Below are 20,490 nucleotides of genomic sequence, written 5' to 3' on the forward strand. Positions count from 1 at the left end.
TGTTGATAGAATGTGATGTATTAAAAGTGATGTATTAAAAATGATAGTAATTAAAGTAGAAATGATGATAGTTTGCGTGTACTATACACTGTGCGGCCAGAGAATGGTGGGTCGAGTAGACAGTGTACTGCTGTCTGCGGTGCGTGTATGATGTGATGTAGTGATGTCTGATGTCAAAGTATGCGGGGTACTGATATGGATTGTAAGTGTGGAATCAATGTTGGTAAATGGGGTCGCTGTGACAGTTTGAGAGTATGTACGTGTTGAAATTGTGTGTTGTACGGTCGACTGGTCTGCGACATATTTGATTTAAGGAGGGTTGAACAGAGGAAGTGTCTGCTAAAATTTAAATATCAAAAAGCAAAAAGCAATATCAAAGTGTATCTGCACCCGAGAAATTATTCAACAAATAAAAAATAAAACAAAATCAACATCTTCAATCATGCACATACTTACACATTGGCGGCATTGTTGCAGTGGTTGCGTCGTTTATTGGGAGGGAAAAAAAACTATTAGCATTAAAAATAGATTTTTCCGCTATCCTTTTTTTGGAGTAAAAAAAAATTATTACCAGGGCACAAAGGCCTTCCATTAACGAAACGGCAAGCCATTGCGAAATGTGATGCAATCGGCAATTAATTGTGCTTATTCATTGGATAAAAGTAACAGGGGTGGAGTTTTCTCACGATCGGTGTTTTCTTATGATCGGTCTAACCTTAGAAGTGTGAGCGCAGAGACCCGTTTAAGGAAATAAAAAAATAATTACCTCTGCACCTGTGGTTTTTCTCTGTCGAGTCCAGCATGACTATGTCTTTGATCTGGGTCTCTTTGCATAAATGTACATACTGTACAATAGATCCGCAATTTACCCCTATTCTTAATTGTACGATCGCAACTAAGGTGGTTATATTTCGAATGAAACATTCTACCTCTACGTATGATGCATAAAAGGGACAAACCTCCTCACCAGTGCACGTTGCAAAATTGCCAAAATCAATTTTACACATATCACATCCCTATGCCCCTCCAAATAGTATACAGACAGAGAAAAGAATCACAAAATGCATTTTAAGGAGGTAATAAAATCTTATCTTTTATGTAGCAGTGTTATTGAATAACTGAAATGCACTAATTCTGAACTTTTAATCATGAAATTAAAGTTTACCCTTTCACGTGATATTTTGATCAGTCATTAACACCCGTTAACAGTGCGGGTTAGGGTGATCCCGAACAAATAAAAAGTGATGATAACCAATTTTTATTGGACTCTGTATACAGACAATCACTGTATTGTGTATATCGTCTGAGCATTATGACATACATTTGTGTCTATCAAAATTTGCTTATTTGGTCATTCTGTACCTGACGAGGATACTGATTACACAAAAAGTCGCTTTTTCGATAATTTTAAGTTTTATAAATTGTTTTAATTTGAACGACAATTGATTTGATTTGAAATTCCCTTTTAATAATTGTAGGCCAAACCAGTTAGGAGGGTGCGTAAGGGAATTAATGTCACGCGTTCGAACTCGTGATTAACCTAGTGGCCGTGTTTGACGGTTTTAAGTTTGCAAACATGTCATTTTTCAAAAAGTCATTTAGACAATTTCTAAGGAGAAAAGTACCTACCGATCTCCTTCATCCCTTTCTCACGATGAAGTTTTAAGATAGTGATAATATATATCAAATTCCGACAAAATTTGACAGCAGGGGTACCAAATATAATTACCAAAAAAAAAAAAAAGAACAAAAGAATAAAAAATCAAAGTAACATAAAAAATGAAAGGATGAGTTTCAGAAAAGATAAGAAAGCATAATGGGCCCCTCCATCTTTTTTTCCTAAACCCAAATTGCCTCGAAATTTGATTTATAATATTTTTCTAAATTTCTTTAAAAATATAATGAGCACGAAAATTTTCAAAGCTGTATTAAAACCGAAGAAAACGCTCAATAAAATTGTCTTTGGAATATATTTACTAGGATTCAAACATGGCAATGTAAGTTTTGTTTTGTTTTTTTTTTTTTTACCTATGATTTTTGTTTCATTTTTTTTTATTTCAGAAATACAACTAGTAAATTCTGCACAAGAAAAATAGCGATAAAATTATTTATTTCTCTTAAATATAATTTTAAGTCGCTGTACTTGCGGGGAAGTGCGTCAAGTAATGAGAAATCTCGCGCAAGCGATTAGCGACTTAGATGACCTGCCATGTCCGTGAGTAATTGATAATAGAAAAAAAAAATAACACGATTTAATAAAAAAAAGTTAGCTACAAGTGAGTCAATTTTTTTTAAACACACATTACAATGAGAACTTCAGCCAGACAACTGTAAAGTAAAAAAGTAAATTTAGGGATAACTTGAAATATGAAGCAACTTTGTGTGAAAATATCTTTTGTAATAGAATGTAGAACGAAGTTGTAAATTAGTCTTTTCATTTTTTTTTTTTTTTGGTTTAAGTATGGAGCAGTGTGCCACTCCAATTCTTTCTTCGTAAGTGTCGTTTGTGTTGTTTTTAGAAATAAAACGTACTCTCCAGTGTATATGATTTTAATCTCCGTTCTGTTTACTTAAACCAAATTTTTCTTTATAATTTACACTTAAAAACAATAAAATTGATCATCATTTTCCCCCATATGTAAAGTACTCCAGTAGCATCCAGAAAGAGGACGTACAGCTCCTCACCGGGATGTTCGTCAGGGTTAGTATTTTTCCCCAAAAATTAAAAGTTTCAATTGTTTTATTGTTCAGAAATAATAAATTCTACACTCAACTTTCACTCAAAATTAATAGCATTTCATATTCTGTCCGTACATATATAGCACGCCGATGTCAAAGAAGAGGAGGGGAAACCTGTTAGTACATTTTATATTTAATGAAACACAATTTCTTGTAAATGATCTTAGAAATATACGTATATATTTTTTTTCATATATTCTTAACTTTAGTCCATCCACTCCGTCGGTGCCGATTGGGTCAGTAAATTACTTTTGATTTTATCCTTTTAAATATTAAATTTGTAATTTATACATTGTAGTATGCAGTAAATATAATGTGACCCTAAATTCTCATGTTCATTTAGATTACCCCCCAATGCGCTGATTCGTCCAACGTTAGTATGATTCTTTTTAATTAAATTAAAATATTTTTGTCACTGAGTTATGTTTTTTTTTAAATGTTTGAATGGTTATATATGTAAAAAATTTTTTTTTGCTCGAATGAATACAAATAATCACACAATTTTTCTTTATTTAACAGGAAAAGGATCGAAATCGTCACAATTAGCGACGAGTAAGTTACGTAACAAATTTACACGTTTCATTTGGTTTAATTTTAAATATATATAGATTTTTTTAGTTCCAAATTTTACCTCCTTTTTCCCGTAGTTCAACCACGGAGAGTTACTGCCTTCTGGACAGTAGGTATGTATGTCTTTTTTAATCACCATAGAATATCTGTTATATCAAATACTAACTGTATGATATTTATGTCATTGTTAATTGTCATGGTTTTGGATGTTTACGTTATTTATTCATGCTTTTATGTACATAGAAACGTATAACATTATCGAACCAATTTTGCGCATTTTCTTTACACTGTCTTTTAATCATTTTATTTTAGTCTCGAGAGACAACTGCTGTGAGTTATTATTTTATATAATAACGATTTCATTTAAAAAAAAGAAAAGAAAGAAAGAGAAAATTAATGATAAATTTTTACGTGTATGTAAATTAAGAACTATGAAATACAGTTATTTGTTAACAAATATTTATTCAGTATTTCATTAGATAGTCTATTTTTATTCTTTTTTCTTTCATTTATTTATTAATTCTATATTTATTTTTTATTTGTTTTATATTAATTTTTTTTTTACATAGGGATGACAATGTATTTGGGTAAGTTTACATTTAAGGTTGAAAATAAGATAGATATAATGGGAATATTATTGTCACGAATATATATATATATATATATATATATATATATATATATATATATATATATATATATATATATATATATAAATGTTAATGAATTAGATAAAAATTTCTCTAACCTAATGATGAGGTTTGTGTACAATAAATTTCAGATCGCTTGAGGGAAACGCAAGTATGGCCTCGGCCAGCACCTCCACCGCGGCGATGGAGCCCGAGGAGCCCGAGAAATGATTGGAAAAGTAAGTCTATGTTGATGATTGAAAATAAAATGAATGCACTGAAATAAAATTAACAAATGAATATTTTGAATGTAATTAAAAAAAAAATTATATGAAATTTTTTTTTTGGTCATGCATTTAACAGTAAAGTCTTTGATTAAATTTCTTACATAAAATTAACAAACAAAAAAATTAAATATAACTTCAAAAAAAAAAATCTATTTTTTTTTTGTCATGACTTTAACAGTGTTTTGTTTGAATAAATTTCTAAACCTAAATAAACAAACAAATATTTCAAAGACATAAATGAAAAAAAAAACAAATAAATAAATTGTATTTTTTCCCCTATGAATTTAGCAATATTTTGTTTGATTTAATTTCAGATTAACAGAGGTCCCCTTCCCCCCAGACAGGAGGAGAAAATGGACATGTTTTAAAATTAATAAATATTTTTTAAAAGTGTTTGCATTGTTAGTTGTGTATATTGCAATTGAATTACTTGAAAGAAAGAAAACCTGGTATCTATAGTTCCAGAAATCTGGAGACTGAGCAATGGATTGATTGATTTAAAAAAAAAATTCTGCTTTGGGGTGATGACTCATATTTCCAATCACATTGGAAAACAAGTGAAAAGCTGTCAATGTGACAGCAAACCGGGTTTTCTTTTATGTAAACTGTATCCATAATCCATGTCAACCCTTATCCAGTGAAATGGAGTACCCTACATGTATATGCAACATTTTGCCAAAAAATGACTAAGTTCAAAAGCTAGTATTTTTTTTTTTATAAATGATCGGAAATCAAAATCCTAGCAATATGCACACCTCTGATATATGTACAATTGATCTGCAAAAGAACAACTTCCTATCTTGAGAACTGTAGGAGGAGTTATCCGTACAATGAGGGTACACCCTATATGCAATATTTTGCCAAAAATTGACTAAGTTCAAAAGCTGGTATTTTTTTCATAAATTATCGGAAATCAAAATCCTAGCAATATGCACACCTCTGATATATGTACAATTGATCTGCAAAAGAACAACTTCCTATCTTGAGAACTGTAGGAGGAGCCGCCCGCCCGCCATCCGCCCGCCCGCCATTTTCACCATTTTAATAACCGGATTTTTCCGTTGGAAAACCCGGTTAAAAAACAGTTTTCAATATATTCCAGAAAGTAACATTAAAGTTTGCGTTTAGGAAAAAAGAGCCATTTTTTTTATATAACTATCTCTTGGACGAAAATGTACAGAAGACAATGTGTACAAAAACCGTTTATCATTGTGTCCGATATTTCCGATGACGCCCTTGGGTACTTCTGATTTTTTTTCTTATCAAATATGATGATTGATTTATTTCATTTTTGTTTCCGCAAAAAATAATTTTATCAAATATTTACAACTTTATTTAAAAAAAAATGTTTTTTTACTTTAACAAACATTTATTGAATTATTATATTATTAGTAAAAGACGGGGGATTTTTTCCATTAGCGTCTTCGGATATTCTAGATCCCATATTTTTTTCATAAACGGTATTCTATGTAATTTCTTCAATAATGTCTTGAGTGAATTGAAATAAATAAAAGTATGATTTATTATTATAACACACTGTTAATGTATTTAAATTATGAACCTGTGAAAATTGTTAAAAGACTGTTTAAGCAGAAAGACAATTTATTAAAGATCTTTGAAATTTCTTCGATTTTTGTAACTATGAAGATTTATTGTATTAAAAACCCATCACTACTTATTTTATAAGAAACTATATTCATTTTTGTTTTTAAAGCAATACAAAACATAATTCATTTACTTTTTTATTCTAATATTATTTGATATACGACTATTAGTAAAGAAATTAAAATTATTGATATTCTATATTTAAAAGAAAATATATAAAAGAAAATGTCAGCTTGACGCCTTTGTGGTCGTTCCTTTGATTAATATTTTTTTGTAACTTTGAAAAAATAGGTATTTTAAATAATACATTTTTTTTTTACATATGGAAAAATCGTTATTGATATTTTTTATAAAAAAAAATTAGGAGGGTATTGCAAAATCGGGATGAAAAAAAGAAAAAGAAAGATTGAACCGACTACGTAACTAATAAAGGTATAACGCTAAAAAAATACTAACCGTTGTAAATGTCAGTTCGACCCTCGGAATCTCTCAGGAAACTGGTGCCTGAAGTCGACAAAAAGGTTGGTGACGAATAAAAGAGATGGAGTTTGGCAAGAATTCCTAAGAAACCAGAATCAAATGGAGTTTTGCCAAGTTCAATTTCAAAGTCAAACGACTTAAATATTAAATTGTGAAAAAATATATCTTAAGTGTGCTCAGATTATTTGTGTTCACTGACATTAATATGTAATTATGTTTAGTAAAAAATTGTTTCAAATTGTATGTTTTTAAACAATATTTTAAAAAACTTCTTAAAACTTTTCTTGTCATAATTGATGGGTTTGCAAATAAATTTACATTAATGATGTCAGGAAAACGCCAGAACAGGCGCCATTATAGAACTGGAAATTCGTCGCCTCAAACTGGAGGCAACATTCTCCGATCGATTTTAAATATTTACAAGTTGAATAAAATGTTTCATTCACAACTAATTAATAAAACGAGGACTTTACTGCTCACTAATATCGCTTTTATGGTTTCCTTCATCCCATTCAAACAGAAACATTTATTCAGACAGACTGTTGAATACATTTTACGGAACTGATGACATTTGTTATAAGTTGGTGCATTTTAGACATCTCGCGAGAAATAGGTAAACAACACTGTTGTTTTATGTGTGTGTTTATCACATTATATATATATGAATCTAGAATGCCGCTTCCAGTTCGAGGCGGCGAATTTACAGTTATCGCAGTAGCGCTGGTTCTTCCGTTTTTCTTGCACAAAAAATATCAAACTTGTTTTAAAAAAGCCAGAAAAACTTCAGATATTTCAATGTAGACCACCAGAAGAAAGGATTTCCACCAGTCTAGCAAACCCGACACGCAGAAACGCGACGGGATGAATGTAGAAAGCAGACAAGGGGGACAAATCGCTGTACTGCTGGATACAACACTCCAGATAAATGAATGAGGGACAAAAAGGAAATCAACTACTTCTTTGTCATTATTGTCTCCAAACGGTGTTTTTAAAATATAAAAAAACATAGTATTTTCTGGGGGGTTTTCACCTTAATTGTGCTTATGTGTTGAAAAATTTAATTCAGAACTTATGACGATGAAAAATTAGTGGTTTTTAATAAATTGCATTTATGTTATACATCATCAACACTTCTCTACTAGGAAATCGTACTATTACCCGTTTGTCAATATGATTTTAGCATACTCGCTTTTTGATGTACAAAACAAACTTTCCCGTAAGACAGTTATCCCAACGTAAGTATATCGGAAGTTCAACCCTTAGATATTTTTTGTACAAAATGCGTTTTTTTCAATTTATAAAGAAAGATGAATTTTTTTCTGTTACGAATTGTGAACGCTCTTATAAATATACACCCTGGTATTCATTGTTAAACAAACATGCCCACCAAGTGATTTCCGAGACTTTAAAAAATGATTTTATGAATAAATAACGAATTCAAATACGTTTATAGATAACAATCAGAATTCAGGTGTCACGTTTCATTCACCTGTGAGAGAGGCGCTAGAAGGATTACTCCACCTTAAATGAAACCTTCTATCATTATATAAGCATTCAGGGATAATTTTTTTAAATCTTACTGATCAATATACATCATAAACAATAGAGAAAACAAAACATACACAATGAATTCGTAATACCTAAAAATAATTCGGAAATAAAAACGTTGCCAGAAAAGTTCGAAAAGTAGTTAAACATCCACAAATTGTTAATTCTATCCTAATTAGGTCGCTTGTTTTTTTTTCCCACTATGATGAAAAATTATCAATTTTTAGCTGATAAATTTAAGACGGATAGTGTTTAAAATGTAAAATTACTTATATGATTCTAGGTCATATGTGTTTGATTCATTTTGATAAACGTGAATAATGTTCTAAGGTATAAATTAACATTTTGCGAAGGTCTGCAGATTTGTTAACCCGTACATAATATCATTTTTTTTCTCCGTTTTGAATGAAGGTCTCAAACCAGTACAATTCCAAAGTTTCACTACAAATCATGTTATAGACAAAATAATTCCCTATTTTCCCCTTCGATTTTAAAGATTTCCTGCCAGCAACAGGGACTCTATCTTTTAAAAGATAAAAAACAACATGTTAAACAGTTCAATACATGCTTGATTTGGCCTCGGCTCGTGTGAAAATTCGAGGCTTTTTTGTTTGTTGACTGTCTGTTGTTTCCTGAGGGGGTAAAAAGCCTGGACTCGGACAATGATATTTAAACTCAGTATGATATGCGCACAAGCGCGAGAATTGTCGTATTCTTAATCTGTAGCTCTCGGTCTGTAAAAAAAATCTTAACGTTTACCATATTTATTTTCGGTCTAAAACTAGTGTTTTCACTCCAACGTACAATATATAAACAAGAGCTTTGTTTACATAGCAATCAATTGTAAGCTCTGTAACTCGCTTAGGGTGTATTTCTTTCGTCTGTCCGGAACGCATCCTGAACGTCATATTCGCACTGTACCAATGAAATGCACGAGGATATTCCGGGTAAACATCATGGCGGAGAATACATTGATTTTATTTCTCGTCGCTGAACTGGATGATGACGATGAGGATAATCAAAACACCTACGATGCTGAATCAATTACCGCAATAGTTGCTTCATCGACGTAAGTGCATGACTCTTTAATAAATGCGCGTTGCTTAACTATAAAGCTAGTTTTTGTTAGGTGATGTAATTTCGAGGGGGGGGGGGGGGGTTACTGTCTCCTTTCGAAAAGGGGGCGAAAGTTGGTTGAGCCCCCCCCCCCTCCCCCCTCCCATTTTTGCATACTTTAAAAATGATAATAACATGTATAGTAGGTTAGAAAGTGAATGTACAAAACAACAACTATACTCAAATTTTATATTTTAGAACCTAGCAACTACTTGAAAAAAAATAACATTTTTACCTCTAGTGTACCTTTTCTTTCAGTGCCCGCCAGGAGAAAATTAAGATAAGTGGATACGTGGATGAAGTAGTACATCAGTACCTTTTGGATGATTTTAAAGTTTCTTTAGAGTGACAAGAACAACCTTTGAAGCTATTTGTGAAAATATTCAGATGTATCAAGTGCTTCTTCCAAGTTGGACAGGAGGAAGAGAGCATATACCTATTTTCAAGCAACTTCTAATCGTATTATGGTACGTTGCAAGCCAAGAAACACTAAACCGTATTGCCGACAGATTTGATATTGCTTAAGTTTCTGTGGTACGATGTAGAAATCGTGTTTTTCATGTTTTCTTGACTTACTTAAAAACAAAGTTCATTACGTGGCCCCAAGAAGGAGTTCACAGGCAAGAAGTTTTAGATGGTTTTGAAAGGAAAGCTAACTTCCCAGGTGTGTTAGGTGCTATTGACGGTACACATATAAAAATAAAAGCACCAAAGCAACACCCAGAGACATATGTCAATCGAAAAGGGTACCACTCTGTGATTTTTCAAGATATGCGGGAAGATATGCGGTTCACACATGTTGTTGCAGGTAGCGTTGGCAGTTGTCATGATGCAAGGGTGCTGAGAACATCTGATCTCTGGGAAAATGGACCCGCGAGGTGTGGTGATGCTCACATTATAGGGGATGCTGCATATCCTCTCAGGAATTGGCTGTTGACCCCTTACAGAGGTAATGGACATTTAACCCCAACTTAACGCCACTATAATACATGCCTGTTAACTACCCGAGTAAGAGTTGAGCGTGCATTTGGTGTGTACAAAGGTAGATTTCGAAGATTACAATATGTAGACACTCAAAAAGTTGACACTGCTGTTGACTTAATTATTCTTTGCCGCATTCTTCACAATATTTGTATTCTGAACGAAGATGAAATGATAGACTACTTCGAAGATGATAATGCGGTAAATCATAATCCTCTGCCGAGAAACCAGGCAGGTGGAAATGCTCAAGCAAATGCCAAACGCGATAATATTGCAAACAGTCTTTGAACTTAAGAAGTGTTTGAACCTTTTTACAGATTTCTTTCTTGCCTGGGCGTGTCATGTAATTGCAAAATAATGTACTTTTAAATTACAAAGACATAATTTTGTAAAATTTATGTGTTGTTTGGAAAAACTCATTAAAGCAATCATTAATCCATGCCGATTTAACTCTTAATATGAATACTGTATACAAGGAAATTTTTGCTCACAGTTGATGGGTGAATTTTAAAAGGGTCAAATTAAAAAAGATTACAAACATTATATAGTGAAAATTAACTATAGGCATATTTGAAACTGATAAAACATGATTTAGTAATATTGGGTGAAAAAAAGATGGGCAAAAATAACCCTGTATATAATAATGACATGTACGATCTAGTCTAAAGATTAGATTATTGATTTTTTTTATAACACTTGAGTATAAAAACAAAGACTAAGTAAATTAACTTTTAATCAAAGTGAAAATTTTCAACAAAAAACAATGTATTGTATATGTACCATAGTTTTTATTAAACAAAAGTATCAGTAAGAAATTGAGTAATTTCTCTGATATAACAAAAAACAATATATATCTAAAGAAGACATCGAGTATTTTCTCCAAGATATCACAAAAACAATATATATATATTTTTAACAATCATAAAAATAAGGAATCGAGTATTTTCTCTCATATAACGAAAAACATTATGCGTAAAGAATGTAAAAATGGCACTCAGATGCATCACTTAAATCATCAACAGAACAATCAAATCTGCCAGAAAAAGTACAAGGACAATTTTGACTAGTAAAAAATAGCATTTGGAACAACTGAACTACAAGTAAAGTACACAAGAATGTTTTCAAATTGGCCTTGTCGCATTGTAAAAAACACAAACAATAATGCAATTACTGATTACACTCTAAACTCACATTTTAAAATTACAGTTTTGGAAAATCTTTCTTTTTTAAAATGTTTTACCAGATAGACACATACAAAAATAATGAACTGTGAATTTAAATAGAGAATTTCTTAATTTTAATAGTTATCTGTTTTAAATTTCAAAGTGAGAACATATTTTGTTTAAACTATTGTACATTTACACATATTAAATGTAACTCCAGTTAACATGTCCTTGTATTGTGCGTGTACTCTTAAAAGTTCATGGCTTGTACAGTTTTAAAACCTGTTGTATTTCAGACCTGCATACTGGACAAGATTTTAGTTTACTGGCACAACTTCTACATGCCAACATGTGGCCACACTCAACAAATGCACATTCAATTTTATTTTCATCTCCCATGCATATCTTGCAAACATCAGTATCTGTAAAACATAAATTTGCAATAATACATGAGACATACAAAATTTGAAACCAAACCAAAATGCATTTGCTATTGATACAAACAAGTAATATAATTATGGAAGTATTACAGAAAAGTATAGATTTTAATGCAAATAATCGTCAGTTGATTTTTTTTTTTTTGGGGGGGGGGGTGTTGTTTCAAGATTCTAATTATCACATTTGGCATCCCATTTTTACATACCACTATATACAGACTGAGAGTTTACTTGTAATTGTATGTTCTGTTAAAACAAATTGACCAAATATGAAGGGAAAAAAATCCCAACCGACAAATCAGCATTGGATAGGTACACCCTATAAGGCCAGTATTTTATGTTTTGAACAATTAAACCCTTCTACTTTTTTGAATTATTGGCTGCTTTTTTAAGTAACTCTAGGAAACCGCCAAAGATTTCCATGCGTTCACTGTGCATTTTCTCCTTTCTTTGACACTCGTCATCATACCTTTCTGTTGGGTGTCCATGAAATTTTTAAGGACTTCCATAACTTCATTTGACCTTTTTCTCTTTGGTTTTGGCTCATATTCAATAGATTCCTTTTTTACATTCTTAGAAGCGCTACTACTTGAATTCTCTGATTCTGCATCAGACTCATTCGCAGTTAAATTTTGTTGGTTATCAGTAGCAGTTAAACTTGCAGCTATAGGTTTTGAAGCTTTTGAATTACCACTACCAGAGGACACAACATAGGACTCTGCAATGTTTGGCTTTTCAGCCATGAAAGCCAACTCTTTATCATATGGGTGATATTTGGGATTCCTTCCCGATTTCTTGTTATGACCATGGACATTTTTTAATCACCTCAAAAGGGTTTTCCATCTCCCCTCGCACTGCGCACCTGACATTTTATCTCCTTTACCACTTAAAACTTTACTTATTTGATCCCACATTGATTTCTTTCTTAGCTTTCCACTGTTTAGCAAATCCATTCTACTTCTGTATTCGTCAATCAAAAGGAGGGTTGCTGGCCTGGTCCAGAACAGACCTTGATCTTGACCTTCTGAAGATGAAGCGCTGGATGCTGTTGATTCCTCTGCAGAGACAAAATATCAAAATTGTGACACTCAGTGTAACTTTTATATAAAAGTAAAATTCCCTTGTTTATGTAATTTTTCTATGCTTATGAAACAATTACAAGTATTGTTTTGTTTATTAGTATGTTTGGGATGCATTATCCTGCTTGAGAATTCTTTACTCACATGGAGATGTGACTTTTTGTTAAATTTAAATTTAATATATTGATACCTTTAATGCTAAGTTGAGCCTGGACACAGACATGATTTGCAAAAATGCCCATACTGTAAAACACCTTTTTACAGTCCTGGCATTCAAACATAGTTCTTCTTCTTTCTTGTGGGGTTGTATTCATCTCTAATACAACGTCCTCTGCCTCTTCAACACTAGTTCCAATGCCAATAGGTTTTCTTTTATTGCCTTGATATATTTAAAAATAAGATTAAGCTATACAAATAATATTGACCACCTTATAAAAACTCAGTGTTTGCTCACTTTCAACCATGTGATGAAATTATGGGATGGTAAGTAAGGAAAATATGTTTTGACATTGATTAAATCCCCCCCCCCTTCCCCCCCCCAAAAAAAAAAAAACAAAAAAACAAAATTCCTCAGTTGAGAATACGACACAGGTTCAGGGACCTATTTTACAAAAGAACTTACAACAAAGTCGTAAAAATTTCAAGTCTCACAAGTCACCTTATGGTGCAAAATTGATATCAAATCATTCTTTTTGAAATATCATAGACCCTGCTACAGGTATATTTTACTGTTTAATTTATCAGTAACTAATGAATAATTAGTATTTTTAAATTATGCCATATTCTTTCGTAAAACGCAACCCTGGGATTCTGTTTTATTAGTAAGTGAGGAATAACTCCAATTATTTCCTCCTCCAGAAACCCCAAAAGGCACCTGAGGTTTCGAAAGCGTGTTAAAAAAATATCGAGACGATAATTTCTAAGAAAAAAAAATACCCATCTATCACATCCGTGTAATCAGTTCGTACTTTCATTAAGCCTTAAAATAAGCTGCTGCAGAAGATCCTCAATGGAATACACTTTATAAATAGGACGAAACTGCGATGTATAAACTACTATACAACAATGTTTGGGAGATAATACAAATAAAGTTTTTATTCACATTTCTTACATCCAATCAAGAAATATGTCGCTTTATATGATAATAACATTTTTTGATTTTAAATAATTTGTATACTGTGTTTACCTGTGCAATTATGAGCCGTGAATAAGCCCATTTTATCAAAACACATTCCACAAGATGAACACATACACACAGTTGCCGCCATCTTTCTTCTTTCTGCACTACCTCAAAACGTGGTGCGCGCCGAACACGATTCCGGTTGTGCGCGCACACAGTTCTGGTACACTTCATTGGGTAGAACACGTCCGGAGCATTCCGAACTGACGAAAGAAATACCCCCCTGATAACGATTTTGGATATCACTGTTCGAGAATATTCCAAAAACAAATGATAATTGTTGAAATTTCTAATTTTGTTTCCAATGTTCCGTTTTTCTCATCAAATCTAAGTGGGGTTTTTAATTATTTGCTTCATTTTCCAGCCATATTTGGAATGTTAGTTGTTGATTTTGAAGAAAATTGCAAATAATAACTATCATTTGTCGGTGATAATTTTCTGATACCAATATTTACTTGCTAATTGCACGTAAAAAAACCAATTACCATCTGGCTCTGTTGCTTCAATGGCAACATTTCGAGTTACAGATTGTAAATTTTGGATTATTCTTATGTATCTTAAATCATGTACCGGTATCTCCAATAAGCAAACAAACTGTCTTTCTTTGATATTTGATTAATATAACCTGCAAAGTATTTTTAAAAGATGTCATTTTGACATGATTAGGTTTATAATGGGAAAATATTGTGAGCGGTGGCATTTTAACGTTGAAGACTTTAACGATAAGCATGTTAGAAGAATCCTGATCTGAGGAAACAATTATTTCAGATTTCATGGTTTTCTTTTTACGTTCATTAAGATTCAACCTTTATGGTTACATTTTGTGCATATTACATTTAAGCACTCGTGTATTTTATGGCTGTCTCTTCTATATTTTCTATTCATGTAAAACCCAAATATTTGCATTGAATTATCCTTGTCCTGTTTTGACAACCATGACTCTGAAATGCACATTATATAACTGATGACAATCTTGCACCATTTTTAAGATCATGTAAATTGCAATTTAATGATCAATATTTAACAAATTGAAGGTCATCAAAGTCTAAAATTGTCGTGCTCGAAGTAGTTAAAGTTGGTGGGTTGTTTTCCTAAAAAGTTAAATGTAAAAAAAAATACTGGAAAAATTATAAAATTGAGTCAGAAGATATAGCTTATATTAATAAATTCTTCACGCTGTATAAATACACGATACATGCATACGAAATAATTTCGGAATGATTTAAGTTTAAAAGAACTTATCACTACCTTAAGTACCTTAAGTAAATTATATCATTTATGTGATTTTTTAGGAGCAAGGAGAATTCTTAATAATTTAACACTTCATGCCTGAATGGTCGTCTTTGATGAAGTTGACACAGAAACTTTATCATTAAAACTTCTGACAACTACGTCAGTAAAACTCGAGAAATTTCAACCTGCTACTGAATCTGATACAAATTCAATATCAAAGTCACATTACATATTTTCCTGTGATTTAAATTAAAATAATCCCCATTCTTGTCGAAAAGTAAGCTGCTACCGCAGTGATTGTATGGCTGGAGGCAACTGTTTATAGTTGAGAAAAAAATCAACAAAGCCGAAAAAAACTTTACCTACACCACTCTTTGACAAGGACAGTCAATTTGATATTAATCAGAATTATGTCACTGAAGGTAGACACCCAGTTGAATCTGAAACCGAAGAGCCTGCTGTGACCGTAGAAGCAACAAATTCAGTAATACAAGCTGAAACATCCGACATTGTGTACACCATAAATGAGCCAAAACCCTCAGGAAAGTCAAAAAGATAATTTATAATCGACAATGATCTCTGGGAAAAACTTGATAATCTTTAGGTAACGGACATGTCAACAAGTTTAAAAACAGTTTAAGTACTGCTCCGTGTAAGAGTCAGGCAGGCCCTATGCAGGCATTACACACATTACATTTTAAATTTGTTGATTTCTTTTCAATTGTCATTCAAATTAAGCCCCTTTAACTTTATGAATTAAAAAAAAATCATTTCTTTGGTATATTATGATATTCACTCCCGTGACCCCCAAGGTAAATAATGGGTTTGGTTGAATTTCTATAGAATATCATTAAAATTCACCCATTTTAAATAAATGATATTTACAAAAAGCATTCAAAGAAATTGCTTTTCATGATAAAAATATTTTTATTTTAATTTTTGCTTTCATATAGAATTGTTAATTTTTTTTTGCTTTCTCCATGCTATTTAATATTTTGCTTCTAAAGTTAAGTCCCTTCTACCAATTTTAACCACAAGAGGTATCTCCCGTGTCCCATAATGCATCGGGGCATCAATATGGCAGACTCCATTGAAAGATGCTCTATTAGTGTTTATTTCTGTGATTTTTCACCTCTTCATCCGTCAGAAACAAATTTGACTACATTAAAAGACTGCAAGAGAGGTATTGTTTCACATCTAATCAAAAATGGAGTTCGATCTGGTGTTAAAGGAGAGGCTGATGTGTTCAGTAAAGCAGATGTAATTTGCAAGCGGGTGGGACTCTTCACTGTCGAGGACACCTTACAGTTTGTCCCTATCACAGAGATTTTCTAGGTATTCACTGGCGTCCCAAGACCTCTTGTCAGTATCCTAACCATTAGGGAACTGCCAAACCATATCGGAGTTTTAACTCTCGCATGTGTAAGCGGATGATTTCTGAGTTTTGAATTTTAGTGCCAGTTGGTTCTGGTAAGTTATTCTTATTCATCATGTTTATTATCATCAAGAAAATTTGAACAGAAGCTATTTAAATTCTAAAATGGGACACAGTAACAGTAAAATATCTCGCAAGGTTTAATTAAAATTTTTCATAACCCTGCATGGTCAAAGACATGGGGGGGGGGGGGGGGTGTTCTACATTGGTCTATGCACCTGATACAAATACATATACATGTATAATCATTGTCTGTCCAAAGTTATTGCTTTCATCAATTTTTGTTGATTTTTTTTATTAGAAATACACATCTATGTGAAGGAGACACAGTTTAAATTGATAAAAGAGAAAATATCAAAGATATCTTCATTTACACATACTATCATTTTTCATTCTGACATACAATTTCACAGGAATGATAACAAATTCCTAAGGAGATTTATAATGGGAAATGTTTACATCTTTTCATCATTAGGAACTCACTTGGAATACTTCTCACAATTTTTCAACGTATTATCTGAGCTATTTCATGTCTGTTTCAATGCAAAATCCCCGTCGAATTTCTATTTTGGGTTAAGTATTGAAACCTGAAGTGGTAGAGGGGGCATTTCAAAACAGATAATCCAACCCGAACATTTATCATATTTGTAGATGAACGTAGTTTGAGCACAAAGCCTTTAATGTAATGATGATTAGCGAAAAGTAGTGGAAGCAAAATGTCGGGGCAGAGTATAGCTACGAATTCCAAATTACATGTATTTTCATACCTGATTCAATCAGTAGATTTATTTGACTAGCTGATGATTGGTGGTTTAAAGCAATATAAGCTGTCGGAGGCGGTAATTTTAAGAACACAAATTTATGCCGTCAATTAGCAAATAACAACCAGTAAAGCATATTCTGCAAATAGCAGCTACCACAATATGTTGTAAATAAACATGTCCATGCGATAAATCGATTGTTTGTTTGAACTGACCACCTCTGCAACCATCGCTAATTACTATTCGGGACGGGATACGGGAATAGCCGAATATAAAGTAGCGCGTGCAAGATGCTGGATCTATCAATAAATCGAAGATGGACGACACAGAGGTAAGTAATGAATCAACACTTTAACAATTTTTAAACGTGAATTCTTCATACAATTGCTTAAAAACTTAAATATTAGCCGCAAAACATACGTTTGCATGAAGTGAAAATAGAACGTTATTTGCATACATCAAGGGGCCCTCGAGGGGGTTTGCTATCTTTGATTCGATTGCATACAAAAGACCCTGTACAGATAATTGTGCGATTTCTTTTCATTTATATTCCAATTTGTGTATTTTTGTTTTGTATGCCATGAATTTCAAAACAAAATAAATTTTGACTGGAATGTTCATTTGTTAAATGCAAATATAATAACATTTACTTTGTATTTTATTGGGAAAAATCTGTTATAATAATATTTTATCTTTAAAATGACTTTGTAGTATTCAGATGGGTCAAGATCAAGAAGCCTTTCCCCAAATCCAGTCAGTACCTCAGATGAAGAGGTTAGAACACCTATAAGGCAGAGGAGAGGTCGTGGTAGGGGCAGACAAACTGCAGTTCGTCGTACTGGGGTAAGAAAACAGTATCAGATTAACCTTTTAAAAAAATTAAACAAGAAAAAATTAAAAATAACAACAGTGACTGTTCATTTAATACTTCTAGGCTCCTCGAGTTAGAGGACAGGGAAGACGCAGAGGATCGAGACAGAGGGTTCAGCCAGCTGACATGAATAGGCTTGAATTGGCAGCACAGGCTAGGCGTGACAGACAAAGTCAACTTGAGGTATATACAGGTCCAAATAAATCAAATTACACAAAGGTTGAAAATGTTTATATTTGACATGTCTTCAAAAATTAGAAAAATTTTCTTTCAGTTTATGCTATTTTATTTTAGGAATGTATTTCCAAAATGGACAAAACAGCTCTGAAGAAGACCCTCAAGTTAGTTTGTATGAAGCACCCCTCACTATTGATTGATGTCCTAAAGTCTACTGATGGAAATGGGGATCCAGCGCCGGGAAATATGCCTGCAGTTCCAAGCTGGTGTACCTGCAATAGCTGTAGGGAGATGCCTACCGAGAGGGGAAAAGTGTGCTGTGGGAAAATTCCCGATAACTGCCACTCAAAATTAGCTGTAAGTTTTCACTTTCAAAAAACTTCATGTAAGCATTAAAAATCTTTACATGGATTAAAGAAAACTGACCTTTATTTACTTAACTACCACATCATTTCATTTTCTTTAGGATTTCTATACAATAGTCCTTGATGAATTGGTTCTAGAAGTTGCCATGAGGTGTAGAAATGATGCCTTAGCAGAACCCAGAGATAATGACTACAACAGAGCATATCGGCACACAGCTTACAGACAAATACATTATGTGGATGCACGGTCGCCTAGGAGCTGGAAACCGAAAAGTTATTCCAAGCTGCTGTGTGTGGCGCATTCGTGACAGATATCCCGAGCCTTCCAGTCAATATGTAGGATATATTGAGGGAATCCTTGATTAAAGTACAGCTTGACTCTTATTTGGTTGTTAGATCATTCACATCATTTATTTTTACACTGAATAAAATAATTAACTACATAACTTTTTCTTTTTGGCACTATGAAAAACATCAGGAAGAGCTGAGATATTTGATTACTATAATAGAATATATCATGAGATTGTCAAAATTTACAAGCATGATTTACAAGATTACTGACAGTGGATTATCCCAAAATTTACAAGCATAATTTACAAGATTACTGACAGTGGATTATCCATAACAAAGACAAATCAGTTCTCTTGAATTTGACTCTCGGACAGAAATCGAGACTTCTTCTCTGCCACTAAAGATGCTGTCGGAGGTGGAGGGACAGCAGCTAGGGTCTCCGACACAAGTCTTGGATCACCTACACTAAGCGTAACTGGCCTATTCATGCCCACAGGGTTGATGATTCTGTTCTGTACACAGAGTTTCAAAATATCGGCTACATATGGGTACAGCTTTTCCTGTCGCACTGGGTAGGCAGACCATCGACCACTTTTTTTACTATAGTACCGCTGATGTCTAAAGTATAAAATTCAATCTGTTTAATCATATATTTCACAGTACAGCCTTTAGTCAGCAATAATGACTCTTCAACATCACACAAATGAGAATTGAGAAAGTGTGTAAAACCTTTTGAGAAAACAAACCTTAGTGATCCGTCTTTTCTTTTGGCAGCCTCTCTATCACAGTTGGCATTGTGGTCTAGCGCTGCAACAAGATTTCTTGCTCTGTACACCGGAGGTGTGTACGAGTGTCTCTTTGACGAGTACTTTAAAATCAGGTTTTGAAAGTTTTCTAGAGATGCTGTACTCCTTTGAGAAATAATCAAATAATGATATTTTCATTTCAAAGGAAGTTTTGATTCACCTATGAAATACAAATCAAAATAGTGTTTTAAAGTGAGTAAAGTTTAATTTGATATATACCTGCAATTAAGGTAGTAAGGAATCTTCTTTAAAAGTCTTTTGTCGCGGACAATGTCACGTACAGCGACATGGGCTGGGGATCCTGCCTCAAGCCAGTCTTTGTCCCTTTCCTCTGTCAAAGGACCATGCTGGCATGAACTTTTCGCAACTGCTCCATAGGGTAAAATCCATTCATGCTCATTTACCACATGGTGCATGACTCCAAACCAAATGCCCTGAAAAGAAGGACAGGAACAGTTTAAAATGCTGTTTAACTCATATTAAACCGATAACTGATGACATGAAATCTAGTTTACTAAATAATCAAACTTACAATAAACTCTTCCTCTGTATTTGCAACGGAGGAACAGAACCAAAAATGGTTAACTATCTCCCTTGTCCACTGTAATATTGGTTTTTTGGATTTTTCTTGCCCAGCCTGAAAATAATAATAATGTTACATTTAGTTTATCAACTTCATTTTTGATTTTCTCAAAATCATCATTCTTATTTTAACAAACTGTCAAAAGAATGCTTAA

General features: G+C 32.8%; 1 long non-coding RNA gene and 4 pseudogenes across 1 annotated transcript; 3 read left to right on the forward strand and 2 right to left on the reverse strand.

Annotated features, from left to right (window-relative positions):
- The first annotated feature begins 2,008 nt into the window (after positions 1 to 2,008).
- On the forward strand, positions 2,009 to 4,758 carry LOC128169935 (uncharacterized). The gene is made up of 4 exons (XR_008241631.1): positions 2,009 to 3,422; positions 3,622 to 3,639; positions 4,091 to 4,177; positions 4,540 to 4,758. It is a non-coding gene; the product is annotated as an uncharacterized LOC128169935 (long non-coding RNA).
- Positions 4,759 to 8,781: 4,023 nt separating this feature from the next.
- LOC128169928 (putative nuclease HARBI1) lies at positions 8,782 to 10,243 on the forward strand (annotated as a pseudogene).
- A 1,672-nt stretch (positions 10,244 to 11,915) lies between these two features.
- Positions 11,916 to 13,941, reverse strand: LOC128169926 (uncharacterized; annotated as a pseudogene).
- A 3,548-nt stretch (positions 13,942 to 17,489) lies between these two features.
- Positions 17,490 to 19,044, forward strand: LOC128169934 (uncharacterized; annotated as a pseudogene).
- A 221-nt stretch (positions 19,045 to 19,265) lies between these two features.
- LOC128169925 (uncharacterized) lies at positions 19,266 to 20,325 on the reverse strand (annotated as a pseudogene).
- Positions 20,326 to 20,490: the final 165 nt, after the last annotated feature.

This window comes from Crassostrea angulata, unplaced genomic scaffold (assembly GCF_025612915.1).
Source record: "Crassostrea angulata isolate pt1a10 unplaced genomic scaffold, ASM2561291v2 HiC_scaffold_259, whole genome shotgun sequence".
In the NCBI taxonomy this organism is placed as follows: Eukaryota; Metazoa; Mollusca; class Bivalvia; order Ostreida; family Ostreidae; genus Magallana; species Magallana angulata.